At 34.9% G+C, this 17,778-nt stretch overlaps 1 pseudogene; it reads left to right on the plus strand.

The window, feature by feature from the left end:
* The first annotated feature begins 9,707 nt into the window (after positions 1-9,707).
* LOC122029163 lies at positions 9,708-11,077 on the plus strand (annotated as a pseudogene).
* The last annotated feature ends 6,701 nt before the right edge of the window (positions 11,078-17,778 follow it).

Raw genomic sequence — 17,778 nt, forward strand, 5'->3', positions numbered from 1 at the left:
ATAACCTTTGATAAATCCATCAACCGTCAAATGATCAAAGACAACCTCTCTTGAAACAAATATACCAATCTTACACCGTATACATGGACATAAAATCATTCCATTTATATTTGCATTAGAAAATGCAAAGTGTAAGAAACTTTGAACACCAATTCTATACTTCTCAGTTTGTCTCGGTAAAAACATCCAACTCTTATCCATAATGATCCTAAAAAAACTTATTAAAATTAATTTAACATGTATACTAAATTTAACACTTATAAATAAAGAACTGTATCACAAATAATATTCACAAGGTAGACAACTCAAGATATAAAGAAATCTTTATAACACAAGAACTCAAGAGGATACAACATAACAATCTATAATATCTTATAACTTATCTCACCTAAGAAAAAACAACAGTACAAAAAAACAACTCAACATGTTATCTTATTTTTATCATGTCCTAGGTGCAAATTGCTAGATATATGATGTGGAATAAAATTATTCATTTTCCTTGGCTCTTAAACACATGAATATGTCAAAATCATTGTAGGAAGTTGCAACTCGCTAGGTTGGAAGAAGTCATCAAGAAACTATTGTAAGGTTCTCTTGAAAGCACACACTATAAATAAATAGACCTTTTTTTCTACAATTCTGTTTAAGTTGAATTTTTAAAACTATTTTCTATGCTTATATAACCGTTTGGGTGCTTGTTCTTGCAGCTTGTATTGGATTGATAAAAGAAATACTACATCATTACTTTTAAAACCTGATGCATTCCACTTATAGAACTGGATTAGTTTGACCTTCAAATTCTAGTTTAACCAGCCAATCCAATGTTAAAACCACTGAGTAGTAGATCATCAAAACTGGCATGGGTTAGTTCAGGTAGAATTATTGAGCAACCTGTTCGATTATAAACATAAGTGTGGAATAATATTGTTCAAGGATGGTGTATATCTTGATGGGTCAGTTACTTGAATAAAACTCCTCTTCAATACAGTGAACCTGACATGGAGGATAAGTATACCACCTAAACCATCTTTGAATTTGACACTGCAATTCAAATTTTTAAGGATAAAGATGGAAATTGGATGAATACATTTCCACACTTCTAGAAATGCATTCAGAATATTAATTATCTCTTTGTTCAACTCATCCAGTTGAGTAATCTTTGTCTATGTTGGAGTATTTTTGTTGCTACATAACTTCATTGGTATTTTAGCTTCACCATTAAGCTGGAACAATCTTGTAGTTTGCCCATTTTCCCTTTATTTTCCTCCATGTATTTCATATATTATAATATGCATTCTGGATAGCATTCTCTTTCAAAAAGAATAAACCAAGTAGTAATAATTAAAGAACATTTCGATCAATCATATCTACTGTTGTTCACATTTCCTTGGGATCAAACATGAACTGACCTTAGATTTAGATGTGTTTTGGTTATAAGCTAATTCTTGGGAAAAAATGTCACTCAAGATGCACTTTACTTTTTTACTTTAAAACAAAAGGTGTTCCCATCACCTCTTATATTCCCATCACAGCTTCTCTTTGTTTGAATTATTGAAAAGTGGACAATTTTAGTGAAACTGAAATTTCAATTTTTCATTTGAAATTCTGAAACAAACAAAGTGAAGAGTTTCAGTAAAACTGAAAAGTCCTCCTAACTCTACTTGTGAAAAGTTTTAGCATGGCTTTTCGCTCAATAATATTGAACACGTTACATAAGAAATTATATAAGAAAGAAACATATCCATCAAAATTCAAAGAAAATAAACCACCACACATATAAGTGAAGCTTGTTAGATAAGGACTGAAACTTAAAATTATTATTACATATACCTGTTTATTAGGGAGGAGAAAGGCAGAATCACGGTGGAGGCAGTGTTGTGGAGGAATCATGGTGGCGACACGCGATGGAGACCGGCGGCAGCACAGGTATGCGTGAGTGTGGGTGAGAGGAGCAGCGACGACGAGAGCAGATTAGGGAGAGAAGCGGCAATGATGAGAGCAGATTATAGGAGAATGGGAGAGGAGTGCGACGACAAGAGCAGATTAGGGTGGAGGGCAGAGAAGCGATGACGACGAGAACATATTAGGGAAGAGAAAGGGAGAGGAGCGGTGCTGGGGAGATCAGGAGTGGCACTGTGTGGGTGAGCAGTGGGACAGCGAGAAGAGAAGAAAGAAACGGCGTCATGCAAGGCTTAGCATTAGGTTAGAGTAGGAAAAAACAAAATTTTAACAATGGCTTAATTATTATTAGGATGGTATATGGTGACATTAATGAAATATGTTACTATATATTGTCTAAAATGATATTTTTATATTTAAAATAATCTTTTTTGATAAATGTCATTAAAAAATAGTTATAGTGTAATTTCAAATTAAATGTCATAAAGTAAGTGTCATAATATGTTATATTTCTAGTAGTGAGTAAAATTGTTCTTGAGGAAATAAGAGAAGACACGTCCACATTAGTACCAATGGTACAAGATGAGATACCACAAGGAACTACAACACGTGTCACAAATGATGCACAATTACAAGTAGTGCCTCGTCGTAGTGGGAGGGTTGTTAGACAACCTAATAGATTCATGTTTTTGGGAGAATCTTTAGACTTGATCCCTGGTGAACATGAACCTGCTTCCTGGACATATGATGAAACACTCCAAGTTAAAGATGCAGCATCTTGGCAAAGTGCAATGAACTCTGAAATAGAATCTATGTACTCTAATCAGGTCTGGGAGCTTGTAGAACCACCAAATGGTGTAAAAGACATTGGATGTAAATGGATCTACAAAAGAAAAAGAGGGACAGACGGGAAGGTGGAAAGCTTCAAAACAAGGCTTGTTGCAAAAGGGTATACTCAGAAAGAGGGAATCGATTATGAGGAAACCTTTTCGCCGGTAGCCATGCTTAAGTCTATCCGGATTCTTTCATCTATTGTCATTCATATAGATTATGAGATTTGACAAATGGATGTCAAGACATCTTTCCTTAATGGAAGTCTTGAAGAAAATATCCATATAAAGCAAGCCGAGGGATTCATTGCGAAGGGCAAAGAGCATCTTGTATGTAAGCTCAATCAGTCTATCTATGGATTGAAACAAGCTTCGAGATCTTGGAACATCCGGTTTAATGAAGTGATCCAGTCTTATGGATTTATTCAGTGTCCGGATGAGTCTTGTGTATACAAGAAGCATGACGGAAACGTGATCGTATTTCTTGTACTATACGTAGATGACATTTTGCTCATTGACAACAATGTCAAAGTGTTGTCAAACATAAGAGTATGGTTGTCCAAGCAGTTTGATATGAAGGATTTGGGAGAATGTGGGCATATTCTTGGGATCAAAGTAATAAGGGATCGCAAGAAAAGAATGTTGTGCTTATCCCAAGGTTCATACATCGATACTATTCTAGCTCATTTTCGCATGCAAAACTCCAAGAAAGGTTTTCTACCTTTTCGACATGAAGTGCCTTTATCTAAAGAGATGCCTCCTAAAACATCAAACGAAATAGAGGACATGAAGGTAATTCCTTATGCTTCGGCTGTAGGAAGCCTAATGTATGCGATGGTAAGTACGAGACAGGATATCTGTTTTGCCGTGGGCATGGTTAGCAAATATCAAAGTAACCCAGGATAAGGGAATTGGACTGTCGTAAAGCATATATTGAAGTACCTAAAAAGGACTAGAGATTATATGCTAGTTTACTAGGCAGATGATTTGCTCCCTGTGGGTTACACGGATTCAGACATCCAATCAGATAGGGACAATAGTAAGTCGACCTCAGGGTATATGTTTACTTTGTGAGGTTGAGCCATAGCATGGAGGAGTGTTAAGCATAAATGCGTTTTGAACTCCACCATGGAAGCTGAGTATGTGGCAGTCTCTAAGGCAGCCAAAGAAGTTGTATGGCTCAGAAACTTCTTGATGGACTTAGATGTGATTCCTGGTTTGCCCAAAATTATCACAATTTATAATGATAATAGTGGAGCAGTAGCAAACTTGAAGGAACCATGAGCCCATAAGGTAAGTAAACACAATGAGCGCAAGTACCACCTGATACGAGATATCATAAAATGAGGAGAAGTTGTTGTCACCAAGATTACATCAGAAGATAACCTGGCAGATCCTTTCACTAAGGCCCTTCCGACGAGAGCTATTGATGGGCATCTTGAGGGGATGGGAATCAGATGTATGGCAGCATAGTCTGTTAGTATAAGTGGGAGATTGTTAGAATATATACTAAAAGCCTAACTTTTTGTATAAACATTTATTTTGAAATGAGAATCACATTGGTCAAATATCTACATTTAGTTAAATGCAGTTGTCCATTTAATTTATATTGTAGATAACATGGTGTGTGGTGTCACACAGAAGATCATGTTATCAGTTCCTTATAGATTATAAATAGAAGCTCACAACCAAGATGGATTGGGACAAACCATTGGAATGATTGTAGTGTAATTTGGTACTAGTTTATCTTGACTATAAAATTACACTAGTACACTATGTGTGTATAGAGCAGGACCATTTGAGGTTGTTCCTTTTATACTGACTGTATAAAAGAACAGAACCTCTGTCATTATAGATGTGCATACTCTTAATCCCAATATAATAACAAGCACATATACTTAGTATTTATTTCTTTAATTTATCAAAGGGTGAGATTTATTCGTTAAATCAATAGGCCTGATAAGTTGAGAAATAATATTATTTATATGGTGTGTTGTTAATTATAGAAGGAAACTGTGTCCTATTTAGTAGGATGATGATGTCCCCTTGAGGAGCTCATAAGGATTGTCATGTAAATCCTGCAGGTGGACTTAGTTCCGACATGACAATGAAGTTGAGTGGTACTACTCTTGGAGCTAGATGTTAATTAAGTGAGTTGTCAGTAACTCATTTAATCAATGGGCATTCAATATCTTAAACACAGGGAGATTAACGCACTAATGATAAGAAAGAGTCCATAATGTAATATGGGATTGGTGCGGTAGTTCAATAATAACACTTTAATAGTATGAGTTATTATTGATGAACTTGAGTTGGGTGTTCGGGTCGAACATAGGAAGCTCAAGCTCATCAGGAGGTCAAAACCAATTCCTCCTCTAGGTCCCTGTTGTAGCCTCTATGTATAAAGCCTCTCATCCACCCAAGTCATCCTTATGGCCCGCGAATCCTTGCTTGGTGCCCAAGCAAGGGGCCGGCCTAGATGGGTTTAAAAGTGGGTTTTTAATTTTTTAAATCTTTCTTTTTGTAGTCATCTACAATATTTTAAAAGAGATATTTTAAATTTTAAAAACTTTCCTTTCTTGAAGCCATCCACATGGTTTTAAAAGAGAGTTTTAAATTTTAAAAATCTTTTCTTTTATAGCCATCTACAATGGTTTAAAAAAGAGATTTTATTTTTGTTAAAACTTTCCTTTTTGTAACCATTATTTAAAAGAGAGGCTTTAATTTTAAAAATCTTTCCTTTTTGCAGCCATCTACAATGTTTAAAAGAGGAATTTTTTATTTTAAAACTTTCCTTTTATAGTCATTCACAATAGAAAATTTAAAAGAGAGATTTTAATTATTGTTAAATCTTTCCTTTTTAGCGATTACCAAGGATTATATAAGAGGATACATGGTGCCTTAGAGGAAATAATCATCTACATAATTTCTATTCATCTTCTATTCTCCTTGTGGCCAGCCCCCTCATATTCTTATTCTCCCCCTTGCTTTCTCACCTAAGGTCGGCGACATCAAGAGGCTTCAACATCTTGTGGCCGGCGGGTTGCAAGGAAGAAAGAAGAACAAGAGGTGGTGTTCCTAGCATTGATCCCTTTGTGGCCAAAAGTCTTGGAAGAAAGAAGAGGAGAGGAATACAGCAGAAGATGGTATAACTAGTTAATTGTTTCCGCTATGTACTAGTTTGATCCCTTTGTGATCCCTTTTGTGTCTTGGTAGATCATCCCCACACAATGTCCAAGAGGAGGAGAGGAATACAGCAGAAGATCAAGAGGTCTTTAAGATACAAATAAAGGAATAACTAGTTAATTGTTTCCGCTGTGTACTAGTTTCTTTTTCCTTTGTATAGATCCTGAAGTACCAACACAAGAGGCTAGCGATCTTGTACTTTGATTGAAGTCTCTGTAGTTTAACCTAGGGTTTACTGGTAGGAGTTTAAATATTCAATTTCTTTGAAAAGCTTTGACTAGGAAGTGGTGGATGATCCCATACCCAAGAAGGCCGAGTGCCTCACCAACAACCTGGAAGCCAATCCTTGAAATAGATATTTAATCAACTTCTATAATATGATTTAACTTCTGATGAACACATGGGTTGAACTTGGATTAATAATGTTAAGTTTCATTCGCAATCCAAGTTTAACTTTTAAAAATACATGGATTGCTAGGAAAAGTTTTGTGCTTGTACAAATTTTTGTACAGGGAAAGCAGAACGGAATTTCGAGTAGCGCCAGCACTTCTTTCTTCCTTACAACCCACCGACCACAAGATGGTTGAAGCCTCTTGATGCCGCCGGCCTTAGGTGAGAAAGCAAGGGGAGAATAAGAATATGAGGGGGCTGACCACAATGAAAATAGAAGAGAAATAGAAATTGTGTAGATGATTATTTCCTCTAAGGCACCATCTATCCTCTTTTATAATCCTTGGTAATGGCTAAAAAGGAAATATTTTAACAATTAAAATCTTTCTTTTAAATTTCCTATTGTGGATGGCTACAAAGGGAAAGTTTTAAAATAAAAAATCCCTCTTTTAAACATTGTAGATGGCTACAAAATGGAAATATTTTTAAAATTAAAACCTCTCTTTTAAATCATGGTTACAAAAAAGGAAAGTTTTAAAAAAAATAATATCTCTCTTTTAAACCATTGTAGATGGCTAAAAAAGGAAAGATTTTTTAAATTTAAAACTCTTTTTTAAAACCATGTGGATGGCTTCAAAAAAGCAAAGTTTTTAAAATTTTAAATCTCACTTTTAAAACATTGTAGATGGCTAAAAAAAGAAAGATTTAAAAAATTAAAAACCCACTTTTAAACCCATCTTGGTTGGCCCCTTGCTTGGGCATCAAGCATGGATGTCGTCAGCCATAAGGATGACTTGGGTGGATGCGAGGCTTTATACATAGAGGCTACTACAGGGACATAGATGAGGAATTGGTTTTTGCCTTCTGATGAACTTGAGCTTCCTGTGTTCTACCCGAACACCCAACTCAAGTTCATCAATAATAACTCATACTATTAAAGAGTTATTATTAAACTACCGCATCAATCCTATATTACATTATGGACTCTTTATCATGAGTGCGTTAATCTCCCTATTTTTAAGATATCGAATGCCCATTAATTAAATGAGTTACTGACAGCTCACTTAATTAATATCTAGCTCCAAGAGTAGTACCACTCAACTTCATTGTCATGTCGGAACTAAGTCCACCTGCAGGATTTACATGACAATCCTTATGAGCTCCTCAAGGGGGCATCATCATCCTACTAAATAGGACACAGTTTCCTTCTATAATCAACAACACACCATATAAATAATATTATTTCCCAACTTATCAGGCCTATTGATTTAATGAATAAATCTCACCCTTTGATAAATTAAAGAAATAAATACTAAGTATATGTGCTTGTTATTATATCGGGATTAATAGTACACACATCCATAATAACAAAGGTTCTGCTCTTTTATGTAGTCAATATAAAAGGAACGACCTCATATGGTCCTACTCTATACACACATAGTGTACTAGTGTAATTTTATAGTCAAGATAAACTAGTACCAAATTACACCACAACTATTCCAATGGTTTGTCCCAATTCATCTTGGTTGTGAGCTTCTATTTATAATTTATAAGGAATTGATAACATGATCTTCTGTGTGACACCACACACCATGTTATCTACAATATAAATTAAATGGACAACTGCATTTAACTAAATGCAGACATTTAACAAATGTGATTCTCATTTCAAAATAAATATTTGTACAAAAATCTTGGCTTTTAGTATACATTCTGACACATAGGACTATGAAGGAGCTTGTAGCTCTAGATGAGGCATATAAATATTCATGTATTACTTATCCAGTTCTTTTAGGAGACTTTGAGTTAAGATCTAGATTGATCTATTTACTACCTAACTTTCAAGGATTATCTGGAGAAAACCCAATAGACACTTGCATGAGTTCCACATGGTCTGCTCAACCATAAAGCCACAGGGAATTTCAGAAGAGGATATCAAGTTAAGGGCTTTTCTATTTTCATTAACTGTAGTAGAAAAATATTGGTTATACTATTTGCCACCTAGATACGTTACATCTTGGATTGAAATGAAGAAGGCTTTCTTGGAGAAATTCTTTCCATCTTCAAGGATTGCTACTATCAGGAAAAGTATCTGTGGGATTCAACAAGTGGTGGGAGAGACACTTTATGACTATTGGGAGAGATTTAAGAAGCTATGTGTAAGTTGTCCTCAACATTAGATTAGTGAGCAGCTACTAGTCCAATGCTTCTATGAGGGCTTGTTACCTATGGACATAAGTATGATAGATGTAGTGGTTGAAGGAGCTTTAGTGAATAAAACTCCAAAACAAGCTAGAGATCTTATTTCTAACATGGCAGAGAACTCACAGCAGTTTGGAAGTAGGTCATTGACTACAAGAGGAGTTGGAGAAGTTCAAGTGGTTTCTAATGAACAAAAGGAAATAAGGAGCTCATTATTGGAATTAACATCTTTGGTGAAGCAATTGGCATTGAACAATGCTAATCAAATTTCTATTTTGCTGAGTACACAATTTCCATATCAATCGGAGTTTATGGTATTTGTTTGAGCCAAGACCATAATTCAGAGTTATGTCCCAACCTTCATCAAGATGAGTCATTAGCATCATTTTCTAGAGCTCAATTTCCTCAAAAATATGACCTTCATTCTTCTACTTATAATCCTGGTTGGAGAGATCATCCCAATTTGAAGTATGGTAATTCATTTTATTAACAACCACCTTTAAATCATAATTTTCAACAAAATCAGAGTTTCCAGCCACTTCAACAAGGATTCTAACAGTAATACCAACCTTTTCAGCAGCATTATCAGTCTACAAATCAAATTTAGCAACAATTTCTACCTTATTAGCAACCTTATCATCAAAACCAGTAACTACATTACCAAAATCAAAATCATCAACAAGGGTATAATCCAATTCAAAATGCACTTCCAGCACCTTCAAGATTGAGTTTGACTCAAGGAAGTTCCAATAGTTGCTCTAATTCAGATGCACAACAAACTAGATTGGAGGAGTTGATGCAACAAGTTCTGTAGCAACAACAAAATTAACAAAGAATAGATTCAACACTACAGGATATTGAGAGGCAGATTGGACAACTAGCTTCCAATATAAATCAATTACAAGCTCAAGGATCAAATCAGCTACCTTCTCAATCAACACCAAATCCAAAAGGTAATGTTAGTGCATTAACTTTGAGAAGTGGAAGGCAGATTACAGGTGATGTTGCTGAAAAATTTCCAGTAGAGGAGTCTCCAAATTGTAGCAACTTCCAAACACCTTCAACAAACCACAATTTAGAATTTCCAATAACCCAAAAGTGTCCTGATCCAATCTCGGATTCAATTCACAGTGATCCAATGAATTTGGCCCATGAACACGAAAAGAATAACATTAATTCAGAAATTCCAATAGCTCTACAATGCAGGTAGAAATTCTAGCAAGTTCAGCTTCTAGGTGTCCAACACAGCAAGTTGCTGAACCTTCTATTCCCTTGCCTTTTCCTCAACGCAAGGTACAACCAAGGAAGAATGTAGAGGAGGAAAAAGCTAAGGAATTTCAAGAGCTTGTGAATTTGTTTAGTAAGGTGGAAGTCAATGTTCCTTTGTTCACAATGATCAAGCAAATTCCCAAGTATGTAAAATTTCTTAAGGATCTTTGTGTACACAAAAAGAAACTGAAGGGGAATGTGTTGATTAGCATTGGCAAGAATGTATTAGCACTTATTCAACCAGTCCTTCAAAAATGTGATGATCCTGGAGTGTTCACTGTATCTTGTGAGATTGGGAGCAATTTATTTGAGGATGCCATGTTAGATTTAGGAGCTTCAATAAATGTGATGCCTAGATCAGTGTTTTAGACTTTAGGGATTGGACCATTGCAGCCTACAGGGATTGTTATTCGGTTAGCTGATGGCAGTCAGACTCATCCTGTTGGAGTAATTGAAGAAGTATTAGTTAAGGTGAGAGAACTCATCTTTCCAGCAGACTTTTATATCCTTGACATGGAGGAAGATTATCTGGCCAATATATCTCCACTTATTCTAGGATGACCATTCTTGAAGACTTTTGCAGTAGTTGTCCGAATTCCTTATGATAACCAACTGAAACAAGTTCTTGCTAATGGTAAAAAGGGAAGTTTGAATGTAGGGGTTGTTCTCATTTTACCCGACAAATTTGAATTAGCCCCCCTGATTGTATTTCTCTCGTATTGAAAGAAAAGATTAGTAATTTGTCTTTTCAGAGTTATCATCCTAATAAAAGAAATATTATTATGATAGGTCCTGTTTCTGGTCAGAAATATAGTGAAATCATCTTTCCCATTTTTTTCCCCCAACCCTACTATGAAGAAAGATGTTCATTTCTTAAATATCCCAATATGTAGGTGGGAATAGAGGAAGGGCTTAGATTTATCCTGATGGTAGCAAAAGTAACAATACAGTCTATAATGATACATCAGTAGGTGTAGTAAGTAGAATAGTACATAAAGAAAAGGGTGGATATGAAATAATCATTGTTGATCCATCGGATGGACATCAAGTAGTTGATATTGTACCTTCAGGACTAGAACTTCTTATTTTAGAGGGTGAATCCATCAAGTTTGATCAACCATCAACAAGCAATCCCAATGTGGGAGGCTTTGGTCAGGGAGATGCAGAAGTAGTGCTTTAAGATCCATTACGGGTCCAAGGTCTTTTATTCTTTTTTTGCATTTGTTATTTTGGCACAAGTATTTTTGGTTCTTAAAAAGAAACAGTTTGAAAAGGTTCAATTATACAAAATGAATTTCTAGGTCCGAGGACTTCTTAACATCAAGTTGGTAAAAGGTGCAAAAATTTTGTTGATCCATATATATATATATATATATATATATGGATCAACAAAAAATCTCCAAACCCTTTTTGTTGCTTTGTTTATACTTTTTTTCATTTTGTGGGATGCTTGGAATTCATTACTTCTCGCCTATTCTTTGTAACAGATATACAAATGAAGAGAATACAAGGGAAGGATGGCAAACCGGAACTCTTTTGTTTAGATTGATAGGAAGTTGTGGACAAACAAAAAGAGAGAAAAGATTATAGGGAAATAACTGATTGAACAAATAGAACTTCTTCTATTAACTTAAACTTATAACTTAGAGAAATTATTCAAACAAATTTAAATTTCAAATTATATTATAGAGTAAGTTCCATTAGTAGTTTATTATAGAAATAGAAAGAAAGAATTTGGAGGATATCTCATGCGTATAAATCCATAGAATATTGTAGTATCCAGAGATTACTCTTTTCTTCTTCCTTCATATCGTAAGAATTAATTAGAGGAAGGACAGAGACTATGAATCAATCAATGGCTTCAATTTTTCAAAAACATTATTAAGAAACAAAAGAATAGATTAATTTTAAAACATATCCATTTTGTCATTTTTTTTCTACAAAACAAATATAATATTTTTATTATGTTGACTGTATAACTTTCCAATTTGAATTTGTATGTTTCCAAATTTGTATGTTATGGAATAGATTAAAGTCTTCTTATATTCTTATATCTTATATGAGTAAGAACTCAGCGGGACCTTAGCCTCCTTTGTCTGTCTGATTAGAGTGGTAAGGTCCCGCTGAGTTCTTACTCTTTCATGTCTACAATCTAGTTCATACTATTACTAGAGAGATGAACCCAACCCAGAATATGAACCAAAAAAGAAAACACCTATTAAACCGATCACAGGAATACCAGTTACAGTACCCACCAACTAAAGAGGAATCCTTCCAATAGTATCGGCCATTTCCCCTACTTTCCTCCAGATTTTTTCAAATGCTCATGGTATAGACAAAAACATCCATTGATAATTATGAAGATGGTATCATTCCAAATGAGATAAGAGAATTCCTACTATTCTCTTTCCCTCAATTGAAGAAATAATTGGAAAATAAAACAGCAAGTACAAAAATGAGTAATAAATCCCAGTATAGACTGGTACGATTCAATTCAACATTTTGATCATTCGGATTTGATTCTGTCATAGCTCTATAATTCAAATTAGGTTTATCATTGGATGAACAACATTGCTGATATTGATCCCAAAAAATAAATAGTAGGTACAGCTAGTCCATGAACAACCAACCATCATTCTGTAAAAATGGGATAGGTTCAATCAATGGTCATTGGGGGCCTCCTAAAAGGATTTACTAAATTCATTGACTTGTTCTAAAGAATCAAAATGGCCAACTATCAATGGAATCCCTTGTTGGCTCTCTGTGAAATACTTGTTTGGCCGAGGACTTTCAAACACATCATAAGCTAAACCCGTACTGATGAATAACCAACCTACAATGAATAGGGAATGTATACTAATGCTATGAATGACCCAATATCGAATACTGGTGATAATAACATTAGGTTACGATTATGATTCATCAACCTGCTAGTTCTTTTTATGATGGAAGATCAGGGGACTTTTTTAGGGAAACGAGACAGATAGTGAAACTTCATGAAACCCTCACAAAGGTTTATGTACAAAGAAAATGTAAGCCTCTTTGGGTTGTAGCCCAAGACATGGAAATAGATATTTTTATGTCAGCAATAGAAGCTCAAGCTCATGGCATTTGTAACACCCCAAATTTCACCATTTGGAGTCCTAAAAGTCCTTATAAAAATCTAGAAATGCTTTAGAAAAATTTAGAGATTTTTATAAATTTTTAGAGTATTTTTATGCAATTTTTGGAGGTCGTTTGATATTTTTACCAAAAGAAAGAAGTTGTGACAAAAAAAAAATATCCAAGCTGAGGTCGAACCGGCAACCCTTGACCCGAGCAAAACCCAGCTAACCAACTGGGCTAGCAGTTATTATTTAATCTAATAAAGGAAGAATTTTATTTAAATAATAGAAGTTAATAGCGAGAAATAATAGGAAGAAAATAAGTTACAACCGGGATTCGAACCCACGAGCTGCGCCTTAAGCCGAACGCGGCCAACCAACTGATCCAGCCATCGTTTCTTATTAAAGAAGGAGAAGAATTACATTTAAGAAGAAGTTGGAACATTTAAAATAAATTGGGAAAAAGGTGCGCGGCTGAGGGATGCGAAACCCAGACCTGTGATTTGGTCAAAACCTGGTTGACCAACTGTTCCAGCGGATGGTTCTGTTTAGAATTGGTAGCAAAATTATTTAACAAGTTAACTGAATTACCCTAGTTATAAAAGAGAGGACTTAAGTGAAATTTCGGGAATTAACCTCTCCTTCTCCTCTCTCGCGGCGTCGACTTTCTCTCGGGCGAAACCGCAGCAGTTGGAAACTAGGGCTTCTCCGGCGGTCGGCCAAAGGGGACCTCTCCGTGGGTTCTTCACAAGTCCGAGCTCCTCTTGTCGAGGAGAATCCGTAAGCACGAGGAAGAGGGCAAGTTTGCGAGATCCTCCGCAAACCCTAGAAGCGTTGGAAGCCTTTTCTTCGGCTGTAAGTCCAAGAAACCCGAGGTAAGTTGCTCACTCACCTGCGGTAAGAGTAGTTCCGAGATTTTCTGCTTTGTTGCTGTGAATTTGAGGTTTCGGATCTTAGTGTTCATGAATTCTGAAGCTTGCTGCGGTGTTGATTTTTGTAGCTTGCTTCTAGAGATTTTAATTTCTGTTGTTGATTCTTTCTTGGTTTTGTTTGCTGCCGTGAGCCCTAAAGAAAGAAGAGAAGGATTGATTGAGTTTAAGCATGAAGAACAGGAGAATGTGGAAGAGGTTAGATAAGGTTTTAATGTTTCCCTCTTAGAATGAAAAGGATTTAGAAGAATGCTATGTTTGTAAGACCTCAGAATTTAATTTCCTGGCAGTTGTGTGGGAAATTTTTATACCTATAGTTTCATGAAGAACAGCTATGCTGTAGGTTCTGTTGCGGCCTTGCTTTGGTATAGCGGTTTTGATTTCTATAGAATAGATTTGAGAAGTTTTGAATCTGAATTATGTTCCTTGCATGGCTTCCACTGGATTGTTGATTCGAGTTAGTTTCAATAGTTAGGAGTGGGTTGAGTTAGTTCTGATGTAGCAAGCTTAAGAAGATTTGATTGCTCCTTTGTAGTTCTGTTATAGCATGTTTAAAGAAGGTCTGATTGCTCCTTAGTGTCCTGTTGTAGCATACTTAAGGAGGAATTCGATTGTTTCTGTGTAGTCCCATTGTAGCAAGCTTAAGGAAGATCTGATTACTCCTTTGTAGTTCTGTTAAAGTGTGTCGCCATGAAATCTATTTCAGAACAGTTTTGTTTTGTAAAGCTTTGATTGTTAGGGATTTTTAGAATAGCCCTAAGATTTTGTTGTTTCCTTTGCAACTCTATTGAAGCATGGTTAAAAGATTTCGGTTATCTTATAAAAGTTTAGCTGTGAATAAGTTTTATATGGGTATTGTTTTAGTTTCCAGCAAGCTTTAATTGGTTGTAGCCTTGCAAATCTTGGTTTGAGGTTTAGATAATTTGCTTACGTTAAATCTGAGCATGAGGTTTAGTTAATTTGCTTACATTAAATCTGAGCATGAGGTTTAGATAATTTGCTTACATTAAATCTGAGCATGAGGTTTAGATAAATTACTTATGTTGAATCTGAGCTTGAGGTTTAGATATGCTACTTCCATTCAAGTATATGGATAACATCTGTGCTTGGCTGATTCTGGAATTTTAAATGGATTACGAGTTATAATATCTTTATTGAGTGAATTCCAGATAAGCTGTGTATTAGTCATATTATGGAAAGGAAGTCTGAGAGACGATGAAAATCTTTACTAGCCAGAATATGTTTCTTTTGTTAAGTTGCTTTGCAAAATTTCTATTAAGCCAGTGCAGATTTTGTTAAGCTAGTATGCAGATTTCTGTTAAGCTATTATGCAGATTTTTATCAAGCTAATATGTAGATTTTTGTTAAGCATTAGTGCAGATTTTTGATAAGTATTGTATGTGCAGATTTCTTTTGTATTCTATGCATGATTATGTGTTACATAGTTAGTTTCATTCATAGATGCATAAGAAAGATAAAGAAAAGTATAAGAAAGATAAAGAAAAGAAAGAAAAGGCCGAGGCCTTAAGTAGATCCCAAAGTCAAGACTTTAGGGATTTTTGGCACACAAGGTGTCTATTAAAATGCCAAGGCATTTAAAGAAGAAGTAATTAAGATTATAAGTATTTTACTTTTAAGAAGAGGCTAGTACCCGACTTCCGAGGTTGTCGTTAAACAAATCCAGGTGTCCAATTCCGAGGTCTTGGTAGACCTAGTAAACCCTTTTAGGATTGGTGGCTCGCTACCCCAACCTATTAGGGAACGCGCATAAGATGGTACTATGCCTGGGCCCAAGAAGAAGTTGATTATTATTTTGAAGTATTATAAGTATAAGTTTTTGGACAAGTAAAACGAGTTTTACATAAACATAAAGTATTAAAGATTAAGTTTAGAACAAATTAAATAAGATTCATATAGTTCTAAAAATCAGTAAGTTTAGTTCTTTATTCTACCATGTTTATTTAGTAGATGAGTAGTTTTCATGTTTACCTATTAGATGAGCAGCATGATTAACTAATAGAATTACATGAGTAGATTCCTTAGCTTTTCTTTGCTATTAGTTTGACATGAGCAGTTATGTTTATGCTTTATTTCCTTTTAGAGCATATAGTTTCTAGTTCTTTTCGTATACATGCACATTCGTGATTTTGTGAGTTAGCTAGCGCTTACTAAGCAAATTTTGCTTATAGACTACACTTCCTCTTACTGCAGATAAAGGAAAAGAAAAGATTTAGCAAGGAAGGCGACAAGGTGGCGCGGATGGTGTGTGATGCCAGGACTATGGAAGCCTTGGGACTTAGTTTAAGAATTTATTAAGATTGCCATTTATTAAGAATGTATTAGATGAGTCATTTAGTCTTCCGCTGTTAGTTAATTGTATGTTTTTATTTTGTTTCCGCTATTCATTACTTGCATGATTTGATTTCATTAAACTGCGTGGTGATGATATTCCTTTTGTGTGTTTGATATGTGTTCCTGCCGCCTGTGGCTGTGTATATTATGTTATGTATTAATGATTATGGTCACCGGTACAGGGGAGATTCTGTCGAAATTTTTCGGTAGGGTTTCCATGTGATTTTTAATCATACCGGTTAAGTAAAGTAGAGAGTAGTAGTAGTAAGAAGGGTGGTCGTTATAGCATTGTTGATCTTGTAGGGGCGGATCCTGAGGATTTTTTTATTGTAAATCTATTTCAACCCGTAATTGAATTTTCTGTGATTTTATATTTAATATAAAAAATTGATAATTATTAATTATCAGATGAATTCTTAGGTTAAGATTGAGCTAAACCAAACCATTCCATTCTAATTTCTAATTATATATACAACATATATATAATTATACAACATGCCAACTATTAAACAACTTATTAGAAACGCAAGATAGCCAATAAGAAATGTTACGAAATCTCCCGCTCTTAGAGAATGCCCTCAGCGTCGAGGAAGATGTACTAGGGTGTATATGCGACTCATTCAGATCATGAGTTTGAACAAATACAAATGAGAACATTTTTCCAGTATTACTGAACGACACCAATGAATAGAGTAAATGGAAAAGATTTTTTATATATATATATTGTGTATTGTGTATGGAATTTATGGTTTCCATTGGTGTAAATCCAATCACCTAAATTTGAGATGAAAAGAAATTCCCCATAGATAGTAAATAGTTATCCATTAAGTGGAGGAAATGGTATCATGAGAAGCAAAAAGATTATGCTCCCATTGTTAAAAGAACGGACTAAGAGGGTCGCTACCTAGCTAACTTTCCTAATTAAATGTCGTTACTATGTAGATAACTCTTATTGTGAAAAGAGCTATTACTGTATAATTGATAATTGATGGGTAGAGCCAAAGAGTGTAAACTATACAAGTTCACAATACCATTTGATTAAATGAAAGAAGCTTCAGTGTATAGAGAGGACCTCGCTGTTTAAGAAATAACCATATAAATGAAGGAACCCACTTTTTTTTAATATCATTAGAATTTATTATTTTCATGTGAAATGCCTGAAAGGAATCAAATATGGTGGTAAGGAAGGTTATAGTAGCAAAAACCATTCGAATTCATATTTTATATATCAGAATAATCTGTTTTGTTATTCAATAACCAAGGGGGATAAAAGGATGACTAAAAGAATAGAAATCAATTAGTTATTCATTAAGGTTTAATTTGATTCAATGACAAGAGTTAGACGGAGATATATAGCTCATAGACGTCGAACAAAAATTCATTTTTCACATCAATGACAAAGATCGATGTTCATTTGGGCACACTTTCGATGGAAATCGGAGACACGGTGGTCCAGTTCAGCATTTTAGAAGCTATGAAGCATCCTAGAGAAGATCATTCTATTCTTAGTTTGGATATCTTAGAGGAGTTGGACAACATGGATTTCTTTTTAGAAATGGAGACAAATTCGGATTTTACTGATGCTGGTGAAGATGATGTATTTTCTACATGTTTGGA

Source organism: Zingiber officinale, chromosome 10B (assembly GCF_018446385.1).
Source record: "Zingiber officinale cultivar Zhangliang chromosome 10B, Zo_v1.1, whole genome shotgun sequence".
In the NCBI taxonomy this organism is placed as follows: Eukaryota; Viridiplantae; Streptophyta; class Magnoliopsida; order Zingiberales; family Zingiberaceae; genus Zingiber; species Zingiber officinale.